The sequence below is a fragment of the Cervus elaphus genome, chromosome 9, assembly GCF_910594005.1.
Source record: "Cervus elaphus chromosome 9, mCerEla1.1, whole genome shotgun sequence".
NCBI classification, from domain to species: Eukaryota; Metazoa; Chordata; class Mammalia; order Artiodactyla; family Cervidae; genus Cervus; species Cervus elaphus.
The window spans coordinates 100,840,043-100,865,833 of record NC_057823.1 but is presented as its reverse complement, the minus strand read 5'-3'; the positions used below and the strand labels follow the sequence as shown (position 1 = coordinate 100,865,833).

The 25,791-nt window shown below is 46.1% G+C and overlaps 1 protein-coding gene across 22 annotated transcripts in view; it reads right to left on the bottom strand.

Annotated features, from left to right (window-relative positions):
• The window catches only part of PAM (peptidylglycine alpha-amidating monooxygenase), a 308,314-nt gene extending 287,234 nt beyond the window's left edge, over window positions 1-21,080 (bottom strand). For 21 of the 22 annotated variants that reach the window (XM_043913698.1, XM_043913701.1, XM_043913704.1 and 18 more), the window contains exon 1: window positions 20,950-21,080. The gene's annotated coding sequence lies outside the window, so the exon portion shown is untranslated. Of the gene's footprint in view, window positions 1-20,691; window positions 20,810-20,949 lie in introns of those variants that run through there. The other variant, XM_043913699.1, reaches the window with a different exon arrangement.
• Between the last annotated feature and the right edge of the window lie 4,711 nt (window positions 21,081-25,791).

Below are 25,791 nucleotides of genomic sequence, written 5' to 3'. Positions count from 1 at the left end.
TAACCTGAAATAACTAATTGTCCAACCATAGCAGTAAGCAGTAAGCTATGACAATTGAGCATTCAATAAAAAGGATATACTGCAGCAAACCAAATTTCCATTAATACAAGAGAGGATAACCGAGTTTGGCACAGAGGAAGTGTAGTCACTCAGTCGTGTCCGACTCTTTTCGATCCTATCAACTGTATGTAGCCACCAGGCTCCTCTGTCCATGGGATTTTCCAAGCAAGACTACTGGAGTGGGTTGCCATTTCCTTCTCCAGGGCATCTTCCAGACCCAGGGATCAAACCCGCATCTCCTGCATTGTACAGAGGGAACCTGGTAAATAACTGTTCAATAAATGCATCAGAATAGGATTGTTCTCCAGTTTAAGGGTCCTACCCTAAGATATCAGCAGGAACAACCTGAATGTCCAACACAGAATTCTTCCAGCCCTGTTTTTATTTTTTTTTTCTACAAAATGTATGCATGCTCTTTAAGATAAATCCAAATGTACAAAACATAAAGAATATTCACAATCCCAACAGATCAGACTAGATTTAAAACATTTCTATTTGATCCAGAATTAGCAAGATACCTAAAAAAAGGAAAGCATTTCTGCAAAAATTTGTTCTAAGTGACCTTACGTTAAGTGAAATAAGCCAGTTACAAAAAGACAAACACTGGATGAGTCTATTTACATGAGGTATTTAGTCAAATTCATAGAAACACAGAGTAGAATGGTGGTTACCCAGGGCAGGGGGAGGAGGAAGTGGGAACTGGTCTAGTGGGTAGAGTTTCGCAAGATAAAAAAGTTTTGGACATCTGTTATATTATGACTGCTGAACTTTACACTTGAAAATGGTTAAGATGGTAAACTTTGTGATGTGTGTGTGTCTTTTTTTCTTTACTACAATTAAAAGGTTGATAAAAATTCTTAAAGTAACATAAAATGCCTCACATTACACCAAATTACCAAGTCAAATGCCTGCTGTTGCTTCTGTTCAGCTTTCAAGCTAAGAATGCATGGTTTTCACGTTTTTTAATTATTGGAAAAAAATTTAAAGTGAGATATTCTGAGACACATGAAAACTGTATGAAGTTTAAATTCCAGTGTCCATCAGTAAAGTTTTATGTATTGCCTAAGGCTGCTTTTGTGCTATTACAGCAAGGCTACATAGTTGCTTCAGAGACTGTATGTGTGCATGTGGTCGGCAAAGCTTAAAATATTCACCGTACTGGCGCTTCATGGGAAATGTTTTCTAATTTCCGATATGGGATGTGGTAACCTGGGCTCTCTTCTGCAAGCTGACTGTAAATGGCAACGAAATCCAACACAAAGCAAGAACTTCGTATCTTCATACTTGTTAACCCAGCACTTTTAGTTTATCACAAAGAAATGTAAAATTCATAGAAATGTGTGTGTAAAACAAATTGCTGCAGCAAGGTGAACCCAGGAAGTCTGACTCCAGCCCCTAAGCTCAGGGCCAAGACTGAGGTGCAGTCTGCACTTAAACATTGACACCAAAGAGAATAAAACAGCTTTTCATGTTTTATCAAGTAACAACCATTAAAACCAGTATTCCTGAAGTTCTATTATTCTGAACTAACAAATAACACCTTAAAGTGGTTACTACCAAGTTATATATGTATTTTAAAAGACATTTTTTAGGTTGAGCCATATGAAATTACAGATATTCAAAAGTTTACAACATGAGTAATGGGGCTTCCCTGGTGGCTCAGATGGTAAGGAATCTGCCTGTAATGCAGGCAACCTGGGCTGGATCCCTGGGTTGGGAAGATCCCCTGGAGAAGGAAATGGCAACCCACTCCAGTATTCTGGCCTGGGAAATCCCATGGACAGAGGAGCCTGGCGGGCTACTGTTCATGGGGTCACAAAGAGTCAGACACCACTGAGTGACTAACACTTAATATCATAAAATGAGAAGTAGACGCAGATCAAACACAATCCATCCTGAGTATGGAGGAGCCCAAAATCGACAGCTTTCTTTCAGCAAAACAGCACATCTGTCACATAAATTAATGTAATTACTTGAATTTTTGTTGGTTGCATAGCTTTGTTGGCATTTAATTTGTAAATTTATTTTCTTTTATAACTTCATAAGTGCTATAACCTGACATTTATTCTGTACTGGCATCGATGTACGTAACATTATGACGAACACAATTAAGTCAAACTGAGGATGTCTTCCTTGGAAAAGAAACTATTTCCAAAGTTTGAGGACACCGTGTGTATCTCGTGAACATCAAAAGCATCCTAGCACATAATTCTGAGAAAAAAGAACAGATCCCAACCCACTTCCGCTCTGTCTCACAAACCAGCTGTCAACGGCTACCAGCAGACCACAAGCATCAGGGCAAGGGGGCGGCAACAGAAAGACCCTTCTCACAAGCCTTCACGCTCAGAGCAAAGCGGTCATCTCTGCGCCTCAATTTTCTCTTCTGTAAAGCTGGGATGATGGTGCACACTGCGGGGTTGTAGAAAGCATCAGGGGTACTCCAGGTAAAGTACATAAAATATAATAAACACGCCTAAGGGTAACTGAGCAGTTAACCACACGCCAGACACGTATGCAATCTGCTGCATTTTGTATGCAATTGCATACAGAATGTATGCGTTTCTGTTGCTGTTTTCATGCATTTTTATGCATGTAACATTTTATAGACATCACTCAAAAGAATAATTAGAGCCACCACACTCTCTGAAATTGGTCCCAGCCTATCCCTGGTTTTAACAATGCTAACAAGGCCCTGGGATGCTCAGTCATCTGCCCAAAGGTCACGTAGCTGGTGAGAGGTCAGGCCAAGACGTGCCCATAACGTCTAACACTAGGAAGCTGTTTTTCTTCCCCTCCACACAAAAGTATCTCAATCAATGCAAGCGATCAGGATGATATCGGTGTCCCTGGTTAATGATGCAACATCGCTTCTTTTAAATCCAGCCACAGACCGCCCAGTGCACTGCAGTCTCTGAGGGGTCCTCCAGCCACGTGGATCAGAAACCTTTCTGGAATGTTATTTTTCAGCTGGTATTAGGCTTCTCTCTATAAAATCGGGGGCATACGGTGCAGCCTTCTTTTCGAAAGGCTTCAAAATTCTAGCTGGCAGCAGTGTCAACGTCAATGTCCTCTTCTCGGGGTGCTAAACGGTCCCTCCCGAGCCTCTCCACCTCCGTGTCCGTAGTTGGACATTCTAGACTAAGCCACGAGGCATCTTGGTGCACATACACAGTGCCTGTGTGAAGGAGACAGACATCCTCACCACCACGTACACCGCAGGGATGAAAAACTGCTTGGTTAACAGTACACAGCCGGTGAGCCTAAACAATGAGCCTGTTTTCTGCTTATTTTCTATGTCCTTCCTGCTTGTGTGTGTTAAGTCAGTTCAGTCGTGTCTGACTCTTTGCAACCCCATGGACTGCAGCCCACCAGGCTCCTCTGTCCTTGGGATTCTCCAGGCAAGAATGCTGGAGTGGGTTGCCCTGCCCTCCTCCAGGGGATCCTCCCGACCCCAGGATCAAACCCGCATCTCCTAATGTCTCCTGCGTTCGTAAGCCAGTTCTTTACCACTAGCGCCACCTAGGAAGCCCTGCTCCTGCTCAGAATGCAGCAAAAATGACAAAGATTTTCAAGTTCATTCCCAACTGGCAAATGGGCTTATTTTCATTTTCCAAATGAATATAATAATAGAATGATAATTTTCAGAAATGAGAAAAAAACATTATCAGGTGCTATAGTTCTCAACAACCCTCAAACCTTACACCCTAGAATCAAGTATACAATGTACCAAAAAATAAATGTTTTACATTGCAACAGGGCCTAACTGTCTTTGGAGAAAATCTAAGTAGCCACCAGCAGTTTATAATTCCCAAAAAGTTTAACCAAAGCCCTCAGTTTTGATTTTTTTGGCCCCTGCATAGCTGCAACTTTGAAATGTTCCAAAATACTTCATTATATGGCCCTGTTAAAATGTTAGGTTTAAAAACAAATATAAACCCCTTTGAGAACCAATCTAAGCATGACTTCATTGACAGAAAAAACAAGAGAGAGACACTATTAGTGCCATTTTTTCAGAGTCTGTAGAGAGTATTTAGGAAAATTATTAACTACTATTAAGACACGGTTAGGTATGAATCACAGTAGGCAATATTAAGAGCAGTAAATGATACAAATAAACGTACTTACAAAAGAGAAATAGATTCACAGACACAGAAAACAAATTTATGGTCACTAAAGGGGAAAGGGAGAGGGGGGGTGTAAATTTGGGATTAACATATACACACTACTATATATAAAACAGACAAACAAGGACCTACTTTCAGCTCAGGGAACTACGCCCAGTACCTTGTAAAAACCTACAATGGAAACCTGAAAGTGTTAGTCACTCCGTCGTGTCCCACTCTGCGACCCCAAGGACTGCAGCCAGCCAAGCTCTGCTGTTCACAGAACTCTCTCCAGGCAAGAAGACTGCAGTTGCCATTCCCGTCTGCAGGGGATCTTCCCAGCTCGAGGGTCGAGCCCAGGTCTGCACGCCAGGCAGATTCTTTCCAGTCCGAGCCGCCAGGGCAGCGCAAGCGCAGGTCTGCTTGCCTCCGCAGTGGGGAAGAATCTGAAAGAGAATCTATCAGCGCGCTGGACTCCTGAAACTAACGCCGCACTAACGGGGATGGGCGCTGTCCAGCCGCCGGCGGGGCCAGCTCTTGCCTGGACTGCACGCGGGAAGACCCGGTGTGAGAGCGGCCATCCTGGCAGGCACCGCAGAAGCAGGCAGCGGCAGCTGTCCGGGCGCGTGCCCTATGCCAGGCTCCGATCTAAGGGCGTCACGCGGTCATCGCCTCGCTCTCCAGGTGACACGGGCCCCTAGGCAGAGTCTGCAGACCCCCTGGCCCCAGCACTTACCACCATGTGACCTCGGGCAAATCAGCCCATTTTCCTTACTTGCACGTGGAGATAACAGACGTTACCTCACAGGGCTGCTGCGAGCATCCTCCCGTCAAAAATACGTGATGTGCTTAGAACAGCGTCTGGTCCGTAATAAATACCAAAGGGCCGGTTCACTGTCATTATGATCTGATTTCAGAGAGGACGACATGAGGCACAGAATGAGGCACCTCTCCGGAGTCACAGAGCTAGTAACGTCACACCAGGGGCTCGAACCCGAGGCTGACTCAAGTCCATACACGCAACCTCCTCAAAAAAACCCCTGCAGCTTTCAAGTATACAATATATATATGTGTGTGTGTGTGTATATATATATGGAGAAGGAAATGGCAACCCACTCCAGTGTTCTTGCCTAGAGAATCCCATGGACAGAGGAGCCTGGAGGGCTGCTGTCCTGGGGTCGCACAGAGTCGAACATGCCTGAAGCAGCTTAGCATGCATGCATGCATTGGAGAAGGAAACGGCAGCCCACTCCAGTGTTCTTGCCTGGAGAATCCCAGGGACGGGGGAGCCTGATGGGCTGCCGTCTATGGGGTCGCACACAGTCAGACACGACTGAAGTGACTTAGCAGCAGCAGCATATATAAATATATATATGTATATATATTTATGTTTGTATTTGTGTCTCAGGAAAATGTGTAAGGAGTTCACCATGGAGGGCACATGGTACCAGAGAGATGAGTGACTGTGCTGGATCCCACTGGCTGAGCACCCCAGGGTCAAACGCTCCACTGGATGCCGAGATTACACAAAACACCAGACCGTCCCAGGCGTGGCCTGAAGGTCATGTTTTAGGGAGAAAGAACACACACATAAATATTTTAACTTGGAACAACAATGGAAGATTGAAAAACCAGAAACAGCCAAAAAAAAAAAAAAAGAAAGAAAAATTAAAGCAGTCAGAAACAAGGTTTTTCCTGACTCCAGGAACAAGCATACCTTTTAAAACATCCTGCCCTAACCCTCCCCCCCCAGCACCACCATCCACCTCACTCCTCAAGCCATGAAATTTTCTATCTGACACACTGTCTCCTCAACATATTTTTGGTCGCTCTTATCACTTCAGTAACTATTTTGACCTTCTGGTATTTATGTGTTCGAGGGAAAATATTTGTGAAAAACTTTATTTACTTAAGAACAAGGAAGGGGGCGTCCCTGGTGGCTGAGGGGTAAAGAGTGGTCCGGCCAGTGCAGGCGATGGGGGTTCGGCCCCTGATCCGGGAGGATCCCACATGCCCCACAGCAACTAAGCCCAGAGTCACGAGTACTGAGCCTGTGCTCTAGAGACGGGGGCCACGGATACTGGGTCCAGGTACCTCAGCTACTGCAGCCCGTGTGCCCCGAACCCCTGCTCCACGACAAGAAAAGCCACCGCAGTGAGAAGGCTGTGCCCGCAGCTAGAGAGAAGCCCGCCCAGCAGGAAGACCCAGCACAGCCAAAAATACCTAAATAGATAATATTATTTTAAAAAAGAACAAGGAAGAATCAAGACTTACAGATGAGAAGACTACAGTAGCAATAAATTTAATCTCCTTTTATTTTACCCTTTTCATATACTTTCACCCTTCTGTAATTTCAGAAAGAAGGTGTCCTCTTGCATGTGGAAGAGCAAGATCAAAGTATTTTTTTTCTCCTACTTGATACCTACTTGATAATACATCAAGAGGGAATGTATTTCTACAATTCATTGTTTTTATTTTTTTTTCATAAGCAGAATTAGCAACTTATGGCTAATTTTTATGGCTAAAAAAACTTATGGCTGTTTTTTCCTTTAGTGAAAATCTCAATGCAGCAATAAGAATGAAGCAAATCAATGGAAATGCAACAACTGAAAACTTTGTACATCACCTTTTTTTAGAACACGGGAGCTATGTTCTTCCAGTTGACCAAAAAACAACCACTTTTCTATGTAAAAGTCAAGTATTCACCAAGGCTCACTGACTTTCTATAATAAGCTTCTGTGCCAAACTGTTAGGAAATAAAAAATGGTTAAAGTTTTAAATTGGTCAGCAAAGTACAGGAAAATCGTACACCAGCTTCAGGTACCTTCCTTAATGGCCCTAAGGCAAAGGCTGTCTTACATGCCAAAATAAGAAAGCCTATGAAGATTAACATGTTCACCAAATAAAATGTAACACCATAATGTCAAATCTGGTAAAAATCTAAGAGGGATGCACTTAAGTATCCTCCAACATCAACAGATTAACAATGCATCGAACTGTCCCATGCACTATCAAAAAATAACAAAACAGCAACAAAACTGATGATAAAAAATATACCAATGATATTTTTTAAGTCTAAGAGAGGAATGAGTTTTATCAACAAGGCTGGAGCACCTACTAAGAGAAAAACAGCAGACTCTTTCGGGTGTTTAGCAGAGAAGGGATCAGTTCGTCATAGGACCGAATGTGGCCTTCCAGAAAGTCAAAGAGAAGCAGGTTGGGCCAAAAAAAGAAGAAAGAAAAATCAATAGAAGCAATAAAATTTGCCACACAAAAAAATTCACATAAAGATGATATGAATACACACATGGACCGCATAGTTTTTTCATTCACACCAGTACAACAACTGATGTACTATTATAAAAAGAGAAGAAAAGTTATTGGGTTCTTTTGTTCCTTCTCTTGGCGGGCCCTCTATGCTCTAAGTTACACTGATTTGAAATGAACAGGACTTGCAGAACTCTAAAAGAAGCATTTCACACCTAATTTTTTTTTACCAAGTATTTCATTTATTTCACCCCATATCATACAGGAAACTAGCTCTAACATACCTAATGCAGCTCCTCTATGAGTCATTCTAGTAATACAGAGCTAGTTCAGCAAGTCTGTGACTTCCCTTTCTCATGTGCGTATCGAATCATGTCAATATGAATTGAACTGGAGCCCTAAAAAGATGTTCAAGTCTTAACTTCAAGTACCTATGAGTGTGACCTTATTTGGAAACAGGGCCTATAAGGATGATCAAGCTACAATTAGGTCACAGGAGTGGGCTATCATCCAATGACTGTGTCCTTAATAAACACAGGAAACAGACAGTGTGATGTAGAAGAAAGGCCAGATGAAGACAAAAGGAGAATTGCATCGACAAGCCAAGGAATGCCTAGAGCTACCAACAGTTCAGAGAGAAGGTGGAGAGGTTCTCCCTCACACTAGGGGAAAGCAGCCCTGCCGGCACACTGATCTCAGAGCCTCCGGAACTGAGACAGTCAGTTTCTGAGGTTTAAGCCATGAGCTGGTGGGGTTTTGTTACAGAGCCCCAGAAAGGAACACACAGGCCATGGACTGAGTTATCCCCAGCTTGCAGGGTGTGGTGGGCGCTCCAGACACCTCCCAGAGCCCTTGCAGCACACACGATCCCACCCTGGTGCGAACTGATGTGAAAAACCCTGAGATGAGGGTAGGAAACACGTCCTTCTGAAATATTAAAGAGGTCCTACATTTGTGTCAACGTATTTTCCATGTTTTACTTCCCTTCGTACAACCACGCTGGGGAAGAAATAGGTGAGCAGACGAGGAAACTGAACCTCAGCCAGCTGAATGTTCTGGCCAGTGTTACATGAGTACCAGAGCAGAGCTGGTGTCCGCGTCAATTTTTCTCTAGGAGGGAAGAATATAAGCCTAAATATTTTCATTTGGAACGACGGTGGTGCTGAGAAGCAGTGCCTTTTCAAGTGATCCCAGGAAGGAAAAAAACGACATCACACAGACTGAGTAGGCTGAGGACCTCCGTGACCCAGGCCAGGTGGAGCAAATCAGAAGAAAATGGTAGAAAAGGTAACACATCACTTGTGAACTTGGCCCTGAAGGAAGAGATGGAAAGAGTAATAGGAAAGAGGTACCGTGGGGGTTGCAAAGAGTCAGACGTGACTGAGTGACTAAGTCAATGGTGCATGGGCTTCCCTGGTGGCTTAGCTGGTAAAGAACCCACCCGCAATGCAGGAGACCTGGGTTCGATCCCTGGGTGGGGAAGATCCCCTGGAGGACGGAACGGACACCCACTCCAGTACTCTTGTCTGGAGAATCCCCGTGGACAGAGGAGCCTGGCGGGCTACAGTCCACAGGGTCGCAAAGAGCTGGACACGGCTGAGCGGCTAAGCACAGCACAGGGCCGTGGTGAATACGTGTGACGTCAAGGAGAAAAACAGTAAAGTAAATGGAAGGTCTCAACGAACACGAGGAAGGCCTTCGACTGACTAACTGAGAAGTCCAGGAAGAGCTGAAACGGGCTTGAAGCAAGAGACGGGCCCTGCTACTGACCTCACGGAGGGGTCACCGTCTAGAGAATGGACATGCAGACATCGCCGTCAGGTTTTAAGCAAGGTGTGAGGAAGGGAGCTGTTCCAGAAGCAGTGTTAAATCAGGTGAGTGGCCAAGCAACCTGGGGCTGTGTGGTTTTGAAAAGCTGGTTATGACTGAAGAGAATGTAATGAATCTATTCAGACGCTCTACGTTTCAAGCATTGGCAAGGCATCCTTGACATCTTTCTTCTTTCCGCCTGTATTTCTACACACCCTGGCCTCCTTGGTGATCTCTGGGGGAGGGATCCCCGTGCCAACCTCAAGACCTTGTGCTTGCTCTTCCCTCTGCCTGGAAGAGGGTTTGTGCATTGTGAGTTCTCCCATTTCATTTGGGTCTTAGTTCAGACGCCACATCTTCAAAAAGTCCTTCTTGACTGTCCAATGAGGGGCCCTCCTCTGTCAGTCTCCAGTTCCTCACACAGCTTCATTTTTCCTTACAGGACTTCTCTGAAATTATGTATGTATAATATATATTTATATTACTTACAAAAAAAGCAGAGACATTACTTTGCCAACAAAGGTCCGTCTAGTCAAGGCTATGGTTTTTCCAGTGGTCATGTATGGATATGAAAGTTGGACTATAAAGAAAGCTGAGTGCTGAAGAATTGATGCTTTTGAACTGTGGTGTTGGAGAAGACTCTTGAGAGTCCCTTGCACTACAAGGAAATCCAACCAGACCATCCTAAAGGAGATCAGTCCTGAATATTCATTGAAAGGACTGATGTTGAAGCTGAGACTCCAATAGTTTGGCCACCTGATGTGAAGAGCTGATTCATCTGAAAAGACCCTGATGCTGGGAAAGATTGAGGGCAGGAGGAGAAGGGGACAACAGAGGATGAGATGGCTGGATGGCATCACTGACTCAATGGACATGAGTTTGAGTAAACTCTGGGAGTTGGTGATGGACAGGGAGGCCTGGCGTGCTGCAGTTCATGGGGTCGCAAATAGTCAGACACAACTGAGCGACTGAACTGAATATTTATATATTTGTTATATTTATATATATAATTTTATTTATGTATTTATTATATATTATTATTTATATTTATATATATTTTTAAATTAACTGATTAGCCACCATGCCCATTAATATGTCAACTCCATGAGTACAAGGATCTTGTGTATCTTGGTCATAGTTATAGTCCCAGAGTTTGGCATAAAGTTTAAAACTCACTAAATACTTGTTGAATGAATAAAAGAAAATCCCATCTCATTCCCAAGTAAAACTGATGCTATCCCCTGAAACTCTTCTAATCCATTGTCACTGCCTCTTCCCAGTACACACAGCAGGCTTAGCACTTCTTCCCAATGCACTTGGATTAGTGCAGAAGCCACACACTGCTCCCCACCGCCACCCTGGGCCCCCTCCAACTCACCCCCCCACAGATGACCCTACCAAAACACAAATCTCATGGGGTCAGCAACCCCTGTTTCAACACTCTCCACGGTCCTTGGGATAAAGACCAAACTCTTAACTGGCCGCAGCCTGAGTGTCCTGCCTCACCTCACTCCATTCTCCCCTGAATTCTAGTCCTCAGTTCCTTGGTTCCAGCCTGTTCCCTTCTGTTGCAGGGTCTCCGCACTAACTTCCCTCTGCTGTGTGCAACACTCTTTTCCCCACTTTTTCTCACATTCTCCTACTCATGCTTGTTATCAAGCAAGCATCACTTCCTCGGGTTCCTGTTATACAAACCCGCAAAACCTACCGCTCTATTCAGAGCATTTACCTCTGTTTGTAATCACGCAATTATTAATTGCTGTGCTTTTTAAAAAGTGAATTAATGACTGTCTTCATCTTGGACTCTATGCTCCACAACAGCCACGGATCATGAATGTTTTGCTCCCTCTAGGATTTCTAGGGTCAAGAGCAGCCCTGGGAACATGGCTGGCACAGAATAAGTGATGCTGAATAAGTGATGTGTGCATGTGTGCCAAATGGCTTCGGTCGGGTCCAACTCTTTGCAGCTCTATGGACTGTAGCCCCGCCAGGCTCCTCTGTCCATGGGATTCTCCAGGCAAGAACGCTGGAGTGGGTTGCCATGCCCTCCTCTGGGGGATCTTCCCACCCCAGGGATGGAACCCGCATCTCCTGTGGTTCCTGCATTGCAGGCAGGTTCTTTACCGCTGAGCCACCGGGGAAGCCTACCCTATCAGGAACAAAAAGCTAGAAGTTAATATCAAATACACAGATGCAAAAACTTTCCACAAACACTTAACGAGAGCCGAAGACAAAGAAATTAGTGGAAAACTCTTTAACAGGATGACAAGCTGCTGTTGAAACAGGAGACAGGGAAAGCCCAGGGCAATGCAAACTTTGAAGTGGGGCTGACTGCAGACTAGAAAAGAATGGGACCAACACGCTCTGTTTTATTAAGTAACTGGAACCAGTTCAAACAATTTGCTAAAACTACATAGTTATGACTTAGGTAATGGCAGTAACTAGGTGAAAGGTTACATTTCCACATCCTACTAACAGACTCCTTGACTCATCAGTCCCTCTGGAGACATTTATCTATGCTAAGAAACCCTTCAGACTCTCCTCCTCGGCATTTTCCCTTATAAAAATTCTCCCTAAAGTCCTCAGTCCCCTGGAAAATGTTTTAAAGACATTTCACTGTGGTCGATTAGGCATGCAGTAATAGCTAAGTGAGGCAACTCGGCCATGGAGGAAATGGTTTGTAATAGAACGAACCTACTTTGTTCCTGATTAAAATTACTGGTGTGCAACCTGAGAAAATGCACCACCCTCCAAAGTTCTGAGCACCACAGGAAGTCACAGGTTAAAGGACGAAGCCGAATGTGCGACCCTCAGTGTTGCTGTTATAATTACCTAACGTCAGAAGCCAGACCCCTCTAAATGCTCTGGGGGAAAACAAAGAGCTGATCACTTTATTTTGATTTCCTTATTTCGGGCCGATTTTAAAGATGTTAACAGTGACGTGGGCGAAAAGCAATCTGGTATCATTTCCTTTCACGTGAAGCCATGGGTGACTCATGCAATAAACAGCACGTCTCCTGGTTTGTTTCACTGCTGGAGCCAGTTTTCCAAAGATGATTTACCACACCCGGCCTGAGAAGGGACAGCGTGAAACTGGTGAAATTCCGATCTTCAGAAATACAACAGACAACAGTGATTTCTAATGTCACGCTGTCTGCATGAAGAGAAGGGAGGCACGAGGCAATGCAAGCCTGAAGCCCGGGTTAGGAACCGTGGCAAACCAGCCAGAAAGAGAAAAAGGAAAGCACACGGGACGACTGATGTGGCCACATTTCGGGGGGCAGAGGAGGGGAGAACGTGGCCGGGGGAGTCACCAACCTTTTCCACTCCTACCAAAATAAAATATTTTTAACTCACAATTTTTAAAAAATAAAACATTTTGCAAAGTAGCATTAAAACAGTAAATGGAGTAAAACCTCCCTAACTGAAACCTCAATGAAGGGACTCTACATTAGTACAAACCCTGAGAGCAGCTGACCTTGACTCTCCCAGAAGTTACTGAAACTGGAGAAGGATTATCTGTGGAAATTAGCAGGGCAAGCAAGAGGTAAATGTACAACTCACGTAAGTTTCCCTTAAACACTACAGAAGCCTCCAGTTACATGCAAATGATCATCTTTCTACTTCAAAATTAACATTTCCTCTTTATGAAAGCTTTCTTCAAAAGCGTTCTACAAGGGGGCATCCTTAGCAGGTTCTGGGTCGTGAATATAAGCACTCAGTAGAATCAATCTTTAAAACAGTCTAAAACTTTGGTTTTTTTAAAACATGAGTTAGTCTTCATATAAGTGAAATTTGACCGCGCTACAAATAAGGACCATCGTGAAGCAAGTTTCTTCCAGCATAGGTACGTGAAATTCACAATATCTGAAGTTTTTGAAAAGGCATTTTTACCCATAGAAATAGCAGATGGTAGCCTGAGTCTTCCGCAAGGGTCTCCATCTTTAGAATTCCTACCACTGTCCCTTGTTTTGCTTATGTTGTAACCACAGAGCCAGCAGTCAACGGCACCCTCAATATGGGTCAAAATGTGTCCCTTGCGGCTGCCGCAGCTGTTGGCTAGACTAACAGAATTACAGAAGGACAGGAAGAATGTTGTGCTGTCTCTTCCCAGCGCTTGTGGTCCATGCCCTCCTCAACACGAGCTGCCTGCATCTGATAGGAACGCGGATCTGTTGCTTTTCTTGGGTCCTGGCGTTCTCCCCCACCTCCGCTGTGTCACTTAAGGTTGTGATTTACACTTCTGTGTTTCTGTGGGTTGGGGTTTTTTTTTTTTTTGAGTCCAGTTTCTTCTTTTCCTGAGGCCGTCCGCGTAAACTCCCTGAACCGGAGCCACGTGGAAATCTCCCTGTCCCCCCATCCTTCCCTTGCGCGCAGGCGGCCCAGCTGGGTGGCAGCAGGCGCTGTCTGGGTGCTGCTGGACTGGCTGGGTTCCGGAACCGCGCTGCCAACGTGCCACTCTGGTCCCTGCCCGCTAGGCACGGCGGGGAGGTGGAGCTGAAGGCAGCGTTCAGAGGCACCAGCTCCTTTCAGCCCAGATCTCTAGCTCACCGTCACATGTGATTTTTGAGGAATGCCACCTGTATGGAGAACTCGCATAGCCACATGGCCCCCGTCAGCCCAGTCTCCAAGCCAACACTGCAGACAATTCTCTTACGTTTTTCCCGCAGCAGGTGTGAACTAAATACTGTACTAATTATTCACGCGGAAATATTTCCCTTGTACAAAGGAACCTCTATGAATCTAACACCATCTAACAGGCATCACTTGCATGCTGCCATAGTCAACAACATCTGCCTCTCATCCAAGAACACAAAAAGTCTGAAGCTTTAAACCAGCGACACCCAGCAGACCTTGCTGCAATGATGGAAATGTTCTATTATCTGCTCTGCCCACTACAGTAGCCACTTGCCACGTGTGGCTATTAAGCATTTGCCATGTGGCTAGAGTGACTGAGGAAGCAACATTTTTTTCATTTTAATTAATTGAAACAAGTCTAAACAATGTGGCCCATGGCTAAGCTCCATGGCTAGTACTGACAAATAAGCATGCCACAGTTTCACGGATGCTGGCACAAGGAATGAGATTATTAGGTCAGAGACAAAGGATTACATTACTCAAAAAAAAGAAAAAAACCAGTAGCAGGAGTATTAGCATAGTTATGCCCGTTCTATGAAACCCAGTTCCCACGGTATGACAGGCAGAGGGCGGGCAATACCTATCTACCCAATGATTTGCACTAGAGAGGGGATTCCTGAGCTTAGAGTATACCAGATCTTTTATAACGCGCAGTAAACCCACCTATGCTTTGCTCTTTAATCCATAGAGAAAGACTACTTCTATTTTCCATAGCTATATGCTGTACCAAAGTCCCTGAAAAGATATTCTGGAATGAAAACAGTGAGTGCCTCTGCTCCCAAGATGTGCGGACACCTGAGGGATTAAGGGAGAGCTATTTCCCAACAGTGGAAGTTCAAACACATCTCTGCAATCTACCCATCTCTCTCCAATCCTGCTTGAGTATCTGCTTCTAGACGTATTTCTTAAGAGCACCACTGTGACAGCTTTCGAAACAATTATCACCAAAGCCTCTTCCCAGGCATTTTTCCATTCAGCAGCTAGAATAGGGTTTTCCCAGGTAGCCCAGTGGTAAAAAAAGAATCTGCTGTCAATGAAGGAGATGCAAGAGACGCGGGTTCAATCCCTCAGTCAGGAAAACCCCCTGGAGTAGGAAACGGCAACCCACTCCAGTCTTCCTGCCTAGGAAAGCCCGTCCACGGGGTCGCCAAGAGTCAGACCTGAATGAGTGACGGAACCCGCGCGCACGCGCACAGACGCAGACACAGCCAGAATGTATCCTGTAAATACAAACCTCATCAGGCGGCTCTCGGTTCAGCCTTCGATGTCATCCGCAGCGCTCGGGATTAAGCCAGCCCTCCTCGGCCAGCACCACGAGGCCCTGCAGGAAGCAGGTCTGCCCCTACCTACGGGCTCTTGCATCGCCTCTTCTAAGATGCTTTCCTTTAGCCGCACTAAACTTATCTCATTCCCTAAAAGGCAGGCCATACAGTGGTGGCCCGGGGGTTGGATACCAACTACAAAATGCGTCTGTTTTGCCCCCATGGTAAGTTTTAAAAATATTTGGGCCATTTCACATTGATGAAATATGAATCTTAAGCTCCTCTTTAAAAATCAGGGCTTCTGGCAACACTTGGCTGCAGCCAAGTTTCTACCGATCCCTTTAGATGAAGCCTGGGTTCTCCGGCTGCCACAGGGCTCCAGCTCTCCCTTCATTAATTACGCTTTTACATCATCTTCCTGACTTCCGTTCCATGCCTCATGCTCTGTTCACCCTGGTCTGGGACACTCTTCAGTCCTCCAACTTCTTCAGTCGCTGACTATCACTCATTCTCCAGGTCTTAGCACGTTGACGAGACGTCTTCCCTGACCACCACCAACCCCGGTTGGGATCAGGCGATCCACTATATGACACCCATCCACTGAGGCCTCCCAAATCATCCTGTCTGTCTTCTGTGGTTCTCTGCATTACTCGACACACCAGTCACCTAAGACTGTAATTTTCTGTTTACAAGTCTGTACCCTTCCCCAGACTTTTAGGTCCTAAGACCTAAAAGACACTAACTGGCTTGTATCCCATTGCATGCCAGTGCCTACAAAGGCCCAACACATAGTAGGAGCTCAACGAACACTTGCTAAATAAATTAATAAAACCAGTGGGAATGGCTAATTCAAAATACTGAAGGTGGCTATGTATTCATATTTTTATGCACTTATTTATTTTAAAACTTTGGACCTCTGAATTATCATTCTCCTCCCCCCAGAAAACTGAAATAACTACCTGCATAATAGGGATGAAACAAGTAACAGGCAATGTGCTAATAAGCACTTCACATTGATTCGTTCATTTAATTCTTACAATAGCCCTTTGAGCTAAGTACTTCATTTATTACTATTTGGCAGATGAGGGAACTGAGAATTTAGGAGATTAAGTAATTTACCCAGGGTTACAAGACTGGTAAATGCCTGGTGGGACTCAAACCCAGGCCCATCAAAACCCCAAAGCCAAAATTCTTAACCATACACAATTTATAAATGTAAGATTTTTGATGCGCCCTGGATGATAAGAGACCACATGTGGTAAGGACAAACCAGAGAACTATTTTCAGGCAGTTGAAAGTACAGTTCTATTCCTGCCATTAGCTGTTCAACCTTGGCTAAGAAGAAGGTCTTGTTTTCTGTATCAGTACACTAAACTGTAGATACAAGATGATGCCAACTTCTCTCTTGAAGGCAGGAGGAGAAGGGGATGACAGAGGATGAGATGGCTGGATGGCACCACAGACTCAATGGACATGGGTTTGAGTAAAGTCCGGGAGTTGGCGATGGACAGGGAGGCCTGGCGTGCTGTGGTTCATGGGGTCACAAAGAGTTGGACACGACTGAGCGAGTGAACTGAACTGAACTGAACTGAACTCTCAGGAGACTTGAGAGCACAGGCCACCACTATCAACATAACGCAGACAGCCCTTCTGTTCGGCTATTTGTATGTGCTTTTCACAATCAGCTTTTACTAGCTAAAGGAGTTAAAAGGCAAGAGAAAGTTCTTACATGCACAAGAAGCTTTCTGACTTGATATTCATGACCATTACACCAAATCATACAGATCCAGGGCAGTGACACAATTTTTAATCTCAGGTCACAAATAGGAAAACAAAGGTACCCAGCAATAAGGCCAAGCATAAAGTTAACTTCATATGCCTCAGGCTGCCCAGAAACCTGCCTTGCCTCCCTGTGTGAGCTGAATCCAAGCTCTCAAAGCCGAGTGGTGGTGGTTTAGTCGCTCAGTCGTGTCCGACTCTTTGTGACCCCATGGACTGTAGCCTACCAGGCTCCTCTGTCCATAGGATTCTCCAGGCAAGAATACTGGAGTGGGTTGCCATTTCCTTCTCCACTCAAAGCAGAGTACTGGTAGGTCATGTCTATGAAATCCTACACATATCCTGCAGATGGACGAATTCTTCCACGGAGCAGAAAAAGAATCAGCAATGTCACCAAGTCACACCAAATACAACCTGATGGTCCATCTGGTTTTTCCAAGTGGGATTCCTGCCCGTTCTTTGCACCAAGTCAAACCTTCTTTAAATGGTTTCTTTAAAAATGTCTCACTAAGAATATTGCAACCTTTTTTTTTTTTTTTGAATCTTGTAACTTTTCAAGCCAAATTCTAGAACCAATCCAGGGCCCACCAGGCCACGAGGTGTTCAAGTTTCAACTTATTTCTATCTCTGTATTTTATTTCTAGGCATTATAATTTCCTTTCTCAGGGACTTGAGAAAAATTGTATATGGACATCATGGATTCACTAACTGACTAGTTAGAATTTAAATTTCTACAGTTTTTAATGGGCTTCCCCTGTGGCTCAGTTGATAAAGAATCTGCCAGCAATGTGGGAGACCTGGGTTCGATACCTGTGTTGGGAAGATCTCCTGGAGAAGGGAAAGGCTTTTTAAGAGTTTTTAACATTTATTACTAATACACATATATAGATACTTTTCTGAGCTTTCATTCTAAAACATAGATTTTATTTCCAAGGATGGCTCCCATTTGATGATTTAGAGGCACTTGAAATTTTACTTCAGAAAACACTGGCTTAACTCATTGTTTCCAATCTATTGAGTATGTTCACCAAAAAGTGGTTTTAAAGGGCCTTCAGTAATATATTCTTGACTACACTGCCATGTGTAGTTATTAGAATATATGATATTTATATAAAATATGAAATAAAAATATTAGTATTTAAGTTAGATTGAAAGTTTCTCTAGGGCAAGGAATATATTCCATCAGTTAGTTGAGTCACTAGTTGTGTCCGACTCTTTGCGACCCCATGGACCGCAGCACGCCAGGGCTCCCTGTCCATCACCAACTCTCAGAGTTTACTCAGACTCATGTCCATTGAGTCAGTGATGCCATCCAACCATCTCATCCTCTGTTGTCCCCTTCTCCTCCGGCCTTCAATCTTCCCCAGCGTCAGGGTCTTTTCCAGTGAGTCAGTTCTTCGCATCAGGTGGCCAAGGTATTCGAGTTTCAGCTTCAGCATCAGTCCTTCTAATGAATATTCAGAATGGATTTCCTTTAGGATGGACTGGTTGGATCTCCTTGCAGTCCAAGGGACTCTCAAGAGTCTTCTCCAACACCATAGTCCAAAAGCATCAATTCTTCGGCACTCAGCTTTCTTTATGGTCCAACTCTCACATCCATACATGACTACTGGAAAATCATAGCTTTGACTACAGGGACTTTTGCTGGCAAAGTAATGTCTCTGCTTTTTAATATGCTGTCTAGGTTAGTCACAGCTTTTCTTCCAAGGACCAAGCATCTTTTAATTTCATGACTGCAGTTATCATCTGCAGTGATTTTGGGGCGCAAAAAAAATAAAGTCTGACACTGTTTCCACTGTTTCCCCATTTATTTGCCATGAAGTGATGGGAGCGGATGCCAGATCATAGTTTTCTGAATGTTGAGCTTTAAGCCAACTTTTTCACTCTCCTCTTTCACTTCCATCAAGAGGCTCTTTAGTTCTTCTTCGCTTTCTGCCATAAGGGTGGTGTCATCGGCACATCTGAGGTTATTGATATTTCTCCCGGCACTCTTGATTCCAGCTTGTGCTTCTTCCAGCCCAGCGTTTCTCATGATGTACTCTGCATATAAGTTAAATAAGCAGGGTGACAATATACAGCCTTGACATACTCCATTCCGGATTTGGAACCAATCTGTTGTTCCATGTCCAGCTCTAACTTTTGATTCTTGACCTGCATACAGATTTCTCAGGAGGAAGGTCAGGTGGTCTGATATTACCATATATTTAAGAATCTTCCATAGTTTGTTGTCATCCACACAATCAAAGGCTTTGGCACAGCTATACTTAAAAGCACATGGCACAATGCATTGCACAGGATAGGAACTCATGAAATGCCTATTAAATCAGGAATTCATGAACCATGGGCCATAGCTATTGAACATCAAGTCTAAAGCTGACTTCTTAGGCCTTTTAACTGCTTTCTTCATAAATAAGAGTGGTGCTAGCAATGCTTGTGCCTGTGATTTTAAACTGAAAATTTACAAATGACAGTGCACATGTAGTTTGTTTGAGCTAAATTTCCTAAAATAAGTCTACTTCCTGAACTGTTAAAATTAGAAGCAAATTTAAATTTGCACCTCAGATGGAGAAAAGAGGTTTTAAAGACTGTCAACCATCCTAAGCAAGCACAGAACTTATTTCCAAAGACGTGTGCCGGTAACGACCTTCCGCTATTTGAAATCCTGTGACCCCAGAAGAAATATGTAAGATCCATAGCTCTGCACATTTGGGTGAGGAAGAGATGATTTCAATTCGGAACACTAAATATCAGACCCAGAAACACGAGTTTTGACCCCAAAGCGAGTTTTTACCCAAATCACTCAGGGACATACAATCAATTTTGTCTCAGCTGAAGGACCTGAACTCAGATGACTGGAACACAGGACGTTCGGAAAACCAGAGACCATGGCTCAAAATCAAGTAACACACCTAAACTATCCAACTGGTTTCTCAGACCGACCCTCAGCGGTGGACAAAGCGGATCCAGGTTTTACAGACGAGAACACAGGGTGTCCAGAAAAGGTCGCGTCCCAAGGCCACCTTGACGGGAAGGAGACTTGGAAGCAGGCTTCATTGCCTAGTTTCCAAGTATCCGAGCGGTGGTTACTTTCCATCCCGCCTCTGCAATCACCCTTCGCGGGCGTGTTATCCTCTCCGGCTGGCAGAAAACGGGCAGGAAGGCGTGCGGAGCTGGGCAAGGACGCGAGACCAGAGCGCAGGGAATTTCCACCGCTTCCCGGCTGTCGCCGACACCCGGGCACCTCGGGCAGCCAGTGGGCTGAGCCCCGCGCTTTCACCCGAAGCCAGTCCGGGGCGAGGGAATGGGGGTGGGGGGGCGATCGGGGAACCAGGGAGACTTTCTCACCGGCAGGGAGAGCTCTCCAAGTTGGGGGGGGGGGCAGGGGGGGCGGGCAGAAAAGGGCGAAAGAACTATCCACCCACAGAGGGGCGGGGGCGCCAGGAGAAGCGCGAAGGTGAGAAACCCCGGACGGGAGGGTGACCCCTCGCCCACGCCCTCGGCTCCCGTGGGTGCCGGGGGCTGGTCGGAGAAGTTGGGGGAGGCTCGCGGGGGTTGCGAGGCTCGCTCAGTCCCCGAGACCCTCCCCCGGCGCGGCGCCAGGTCCCCCCCGCGACCCCCGGGCACTCCGGGTGGAAACCCACGCCCGCGCGCGCGGGCAGCCGAGACAGCGGGCTCCGGGCGCCCGCCGGGCACCCGCGCAACTTCCCGGGCCCCCTCCCGCGCCCCCACCCGCGCCTGCGCCCCGCGCGCCCGGCGGCGGCCGCGGCACCCACCTGCGCGGCGGCGGGCGCAGCCCGGGACGGAAGCGCGAGCGGCGGGCGGAGTTCGTCGCGAGGCTCCGGCTCCCGGGGCGGGGACGGGCCGAGCGAGCGGCGGCGGCGGGGGCGGCTGGGGCTCCCGGTGACTCCGCCCGCCGCGCGCCCTCCGCTCCGGGGAGCGGCTCCCGGGCCCGCCCCGAGCCCGTCCTCCCGCGCGCGCCGCGTCCCGGGGGCCTCCCTGCGGGGCCCTCCGTCCCGGGGGTTCGCACTTACGCGCGGCCCGGAGGCGGCAGCGAGCCGGGACTCCCGCCCGGGGCGGCGGGAGGGGTCAAGGCCGCGATCGAGAGCCTCCGGAGGCCCGAGGAGCCGCCCGGCGAGGTGGCCGCGCCGGCTGCCCGGAGCGAGGCCGCGGAAAATGTCCGACTGGCTCCCTCCTCCCGGCGCGGGGCTGGGACGACTGTTCCCGAGAGAGTCCAGGACCCCCGCCTCACCCCGCCCTCCTGCTCCCGCCCCGGGTTAGGGACGCCCGCCAAGAAAGTGCGCGGAACCGGCGAACCCGGGCCGCCGGGTGGACCCTGCGGGAAAAGTGCAACCTCCTTTCCCGCGCACGTGCCTGGCCACCTGATTGGCGCTGCTCCTTCCCGCACCCCTGGCCGTAGCGGGGAAGCCTTTGCCTAGCTTGGCTTCCCACGTCTGTGCATCCTTGTTTTGTTTTTTTTTTTCAAAACCCTTTTCATCCCGCACGACGCCCAGCGCGCACTCTCTGACCACGTTCGCCCCTAAACTGCAGGCACAGAACCCAGGAATCAACCCCCACCCCCACCCCAAAGCAGGACAAAACTGGGCGCCAAGGATCTGGAATGTTTCCGTCGGAAGGGTTTATACCCAAGTAGCCAGACGCTGTGCATTACTGACTCCCCACCCTCCCGACACACACCCCGGACACCCGCACACACACAAATTGATAGACGCACTTTGCAGTGCCTTTACCTCCCCGGACTGTAAAGAAAGCTGAGTGCCTGAGAATTGATGCTTTTGAACTGTGGTGTTGGAGAAGACTCTTGAGAGTCCCTTGGCCTGCAAGGAGATCCAACCAGTCCATCCTAAAGGAAATCAGTCCTGAATATTCATTGGAAGGACTGATGCTGAAGCTGAAACTCCAATACTTTGGCCCCCTGATGCAAAGAGCCGACTCATTGGAAAAGACCCTGATGCTGGGAAAGATTGAAGGCAGGAGGAGAAGGGGACAACAGAGGATGAGATGGCTGGATGGCATCACCAACTCGATGGCCATGAGTTTGAGTAAACTCCGGGAGTTGGTGATGGCCAGGGAGGCCTGGCGTGCTGCAGTCCATGGGGTCGCAAAGAGCCGGACACGACTAAGCGACTGAAGTGAACTGAAGACATTTATTTGTCTCCTCTGCCCTGGGTTATTAACTGAAGCAAGCAGTTGGGACCCCGCCCCCCCTTAAAGAAGTCACTCTAGGTGAGAAAAGAAGGAAATGGGGAGGGACTGGAGTCCTAAGATTGTAGTGGTTGTTATTCTTAAGTTCAATTCAGTGCATTTGTAATGTCAAGGTCATTTTCCTGTCCAGTGGGTTGACCACATTTTTACCTTAAAATGTATGTGGATGCTTGGGACAACACCACCAGTGTTACCTCTGGGCAGCCTTCTCTGACACCCTTGAGTTCATGCTAGACCCGGCCACGGCCTCAGCTGCGCTCACAGGGAGCCAGTGTTCCCGAGGAAGCCGCCAGCAAGCCTGGAGGCCAGCGGGTTACTGCCTCAGGGCGTTGCTGGTTGTACGCAGTCCAGCCACTGACCGCTGAAGCTTGGCATGTACTTCGTGAGCCAGCCACCACCCCCACTTCACAAGTGAGGAGAAGACTCCTTTGTCCCGGTCTCCGGTAACCCCTCGCCTGGGGTCTGCTTCTGCACCCTAGAAGCATCATCGCAAAACCGGTCCTTAGTGTCCCAGTTTCCCTTTTGGAAACACTGCTTCCAATTTAATTGTAAAATCTCCTTTCCTTCTCTTGTTTCCTGTAGTGCCCAGGAGGCTAAGCTTTTGAAAGTTCAAGAGGCTCGAAGAGATCTGCAGAAAGTTGTTCTTTGTCTTTCCATTAGAAGAAACATCAACTCTGAAATGGAACCTTATATGCCATACATCCTTTCTGAATATGATAATCCCCCTGTATCTAGTAGTTACCTTAATTTTACATAAAGAATACATACAATCTTGTGAAAAATGTCCAGGCAGCTAGTGGGGATAAAGAGTCCTGTTTTCCCCTGGGAAAAATTCTGGTAGGGAAAAAAAAGAAGAAGCTGAGCGAGTTCATTTGCCAGCAGCAGACTTGGGCTCAGGCTGTGTTAAAAGTTGGTGCAGATGGACATTTGTCCATAAACTTCCTACTTCCTACTTTCTCATTTAACCTTCCCAGCAGCGTTGGCCACTGAACCTTGCCGCTTCTCCAAGGCAGCCCACCTCACACCAAAGCGTCAGGGTCTTCAGATGCTGGTGCCTACAAATGCTGGTCTTGGAAAAGACAGTCTTAGAATTTTGAGCACAGGTAACAGAGCAAATGAAGATCCATGGAGAATCTTTCTCATACTCCTTATTTTTAGACTTTTCCGAGAGTCGTTTCATTGTAAAGTTGGGTCCAATGGTCAACACTCAACCTGGGCAGTTGGAGGAATGTGCTGGCCTATAGGGTTCCCTGAAAAGAAATAAAAGTGCACCCTTCCTCATTACACAGCACTTCCAATAAAATCTAAGAGTTCCCAACCTTTATCGAGAACAGAAAGTTACATCCAAATGGTATAACAAGCTTCAAATTGGTTGTATCAAGCAGTCAACTTTGCTTATGCACATTCAGAATGACAAGAGAGAAAATATTAATTTCAATTTGCAAGTCATCAAAAAGCACCTTGTGGGCCTCATAATGAATAGCCCCGTGTTAAATTAGTAATATATGTTTGTTCTTTCACAAATAAATTTTCCTCTGAAATACAGACATCTGTCATGGAGTCAATTATCTTGCACAGCATGTGCTATAAAAGCACATAAAAGAAATAATATACTGCGTTGCTTATTTGAAAGTAATCAGGAATACCATGAAGGCTGGCATATCTTTAATTTCATGGTGTTAAGAAAAAACTATAGGAGTATAAAGTAGCAAACCCTTTCCTCTCTGTATACTAATTAAATTACCTATCGTGATATATATAGGAGGAAACATTTTTTTCCCATTAACGGCCAGAAATACCAGGGCACTGTTTTCTTGTCTTCCTCTACTAACCCCTGTAGAGGGAATGTGAACATCAAGTTCCCTTTGAAAGCAAAGGGGTCACCACGCTCTGGCCAGCTGTGAAGTATGCAGAAGAACAAGGCTAGAAAATGACATTCTGAGTACATAAATTATCATTTGAATGAGGCTAGACTTTTAAGGGGCTTCCCTGGTGGCTCAGCAGTAAAAGAACTGACCTGCAATGCAGGAGACATTTTGTGCAGAAAATCCCTTGGAGGAGGGCATGGCAGCCCACTCCAGTATTCTTACCAGGAGATCCTGGACAGAGGAGCCTGCTGGGCTACATACGGTTCACGGGGCCACAAAGAGTTGGACATGACTGAAGCAACTGACCGACCGCCTCACACAGACTTTTAAGAAGTTTATGCATCAAACAGATCTCAAGATGTGAGAAGTGCAAAAGAAATCATTTGTTGTTGTTTAGTCCCTAAGTCATGTCTGACTCTTTGTGACCCCATGGCCTGCAGCACACCAGGCATTCCCGTCCTTCACTATATCCCGGAGCTTACTCAAACTCATGTCCATTGAGTCAGTGATGCCATCCAACCATCTCATCCTCTGTCATCCCCTTCTCCTCCTGCCCTCAATCTTTCCCAGCATCAGGGTCTTTTCCAGTGAGTTGGTTCTTCATATCGGATGGCCAAAGTATTGGAGCGTCAGCTTCAACATCAGTCCTTCCAATGAATATTCAAGGTTGATTTCCTTTGGGACTGACTGGTTGGATCTCCTTGCTGTCCACAGGGCTCTCAAGAGTCTTCTCCAGCACCACAGTGAAAAAGCATGAATTCTTTGGCTCTCAGCCTTCTTTATGGTCCAACTTTTACATGCGACATGACTCCTGGAAAAACCATGGCTTTGACTATCTGGACCTTTGTTAGCAAAATGATGTCTCTGCTTTATAATACCCAGTCTAGGTTTGCTATAGCTTTCCTTCCAAGGAGCAAGTGTCTTTTAATTTCAAGGCTGTAGTCACTGTTCGCAGTGATTTTGGAGCCCAAGAAAATGTAAGTTTCTTACCCCTTACATTGTAATATTGCTTCTTGACACACATAAAGGTTTCTCAGGAGACAGGTAAGGTGGTCTGGTATTCCCATCTCTTAAAGAATTTTCCACAGTTGGTTGTGATCCACACAGTCAAAGGCTTTAGCATCGTCAATGAAGCAGAAATAGATGTTTTTCTGGAATTCTCTTGCTTTTTTGATGATCCAACGGATGTTGGCCATTTGATCTCTGGTTCCTCTGCCTTTTCTAAATCCAGCTTGTACATCGGGAAGTTCTCAGTTCATGTACTGCTGAAGTCTAGCTTGAAGGATTTTGAGCATAACCTTACTAGCTTGTGAGATGAGTGCAGTTGTGCAGTAGTTGGAGCATTCTTTGGTGTTGCCCTTCTTTGGGACTAGAATGAGAACTGACCTTTTCCAGTCCTGTGACCACTGCTGAGTTTTCCAGATTTGCTGACATATTGAGTGCAGCACTTTAACAGCATCGTGTTTTAGGATTTGAAATGGCTCAACTGGAATTCCATCACCTCCAGTAGCTTGGCTTTTAGTCAAACTTCGTTGACGGAATGCAAATGTGAAACCCTTCTCTCTTTTTCCAGGCAAACTCCCACTCTCCTTTCTTTCACTGCCTGATACACACATAAATAAAATGCCAAAGTATTTTGCAGCAAGCTCTGCCAGGTTAAGTGCTCAGAGCCGTCTCGAATATCTTACTCTATCTCGTGACACTTTAAAACAGACTTGAAAAAAATTTTAAGGGGAATATTCTGATAGCTTTCCAGAGAGTAGAATGGATTATCATTATGGT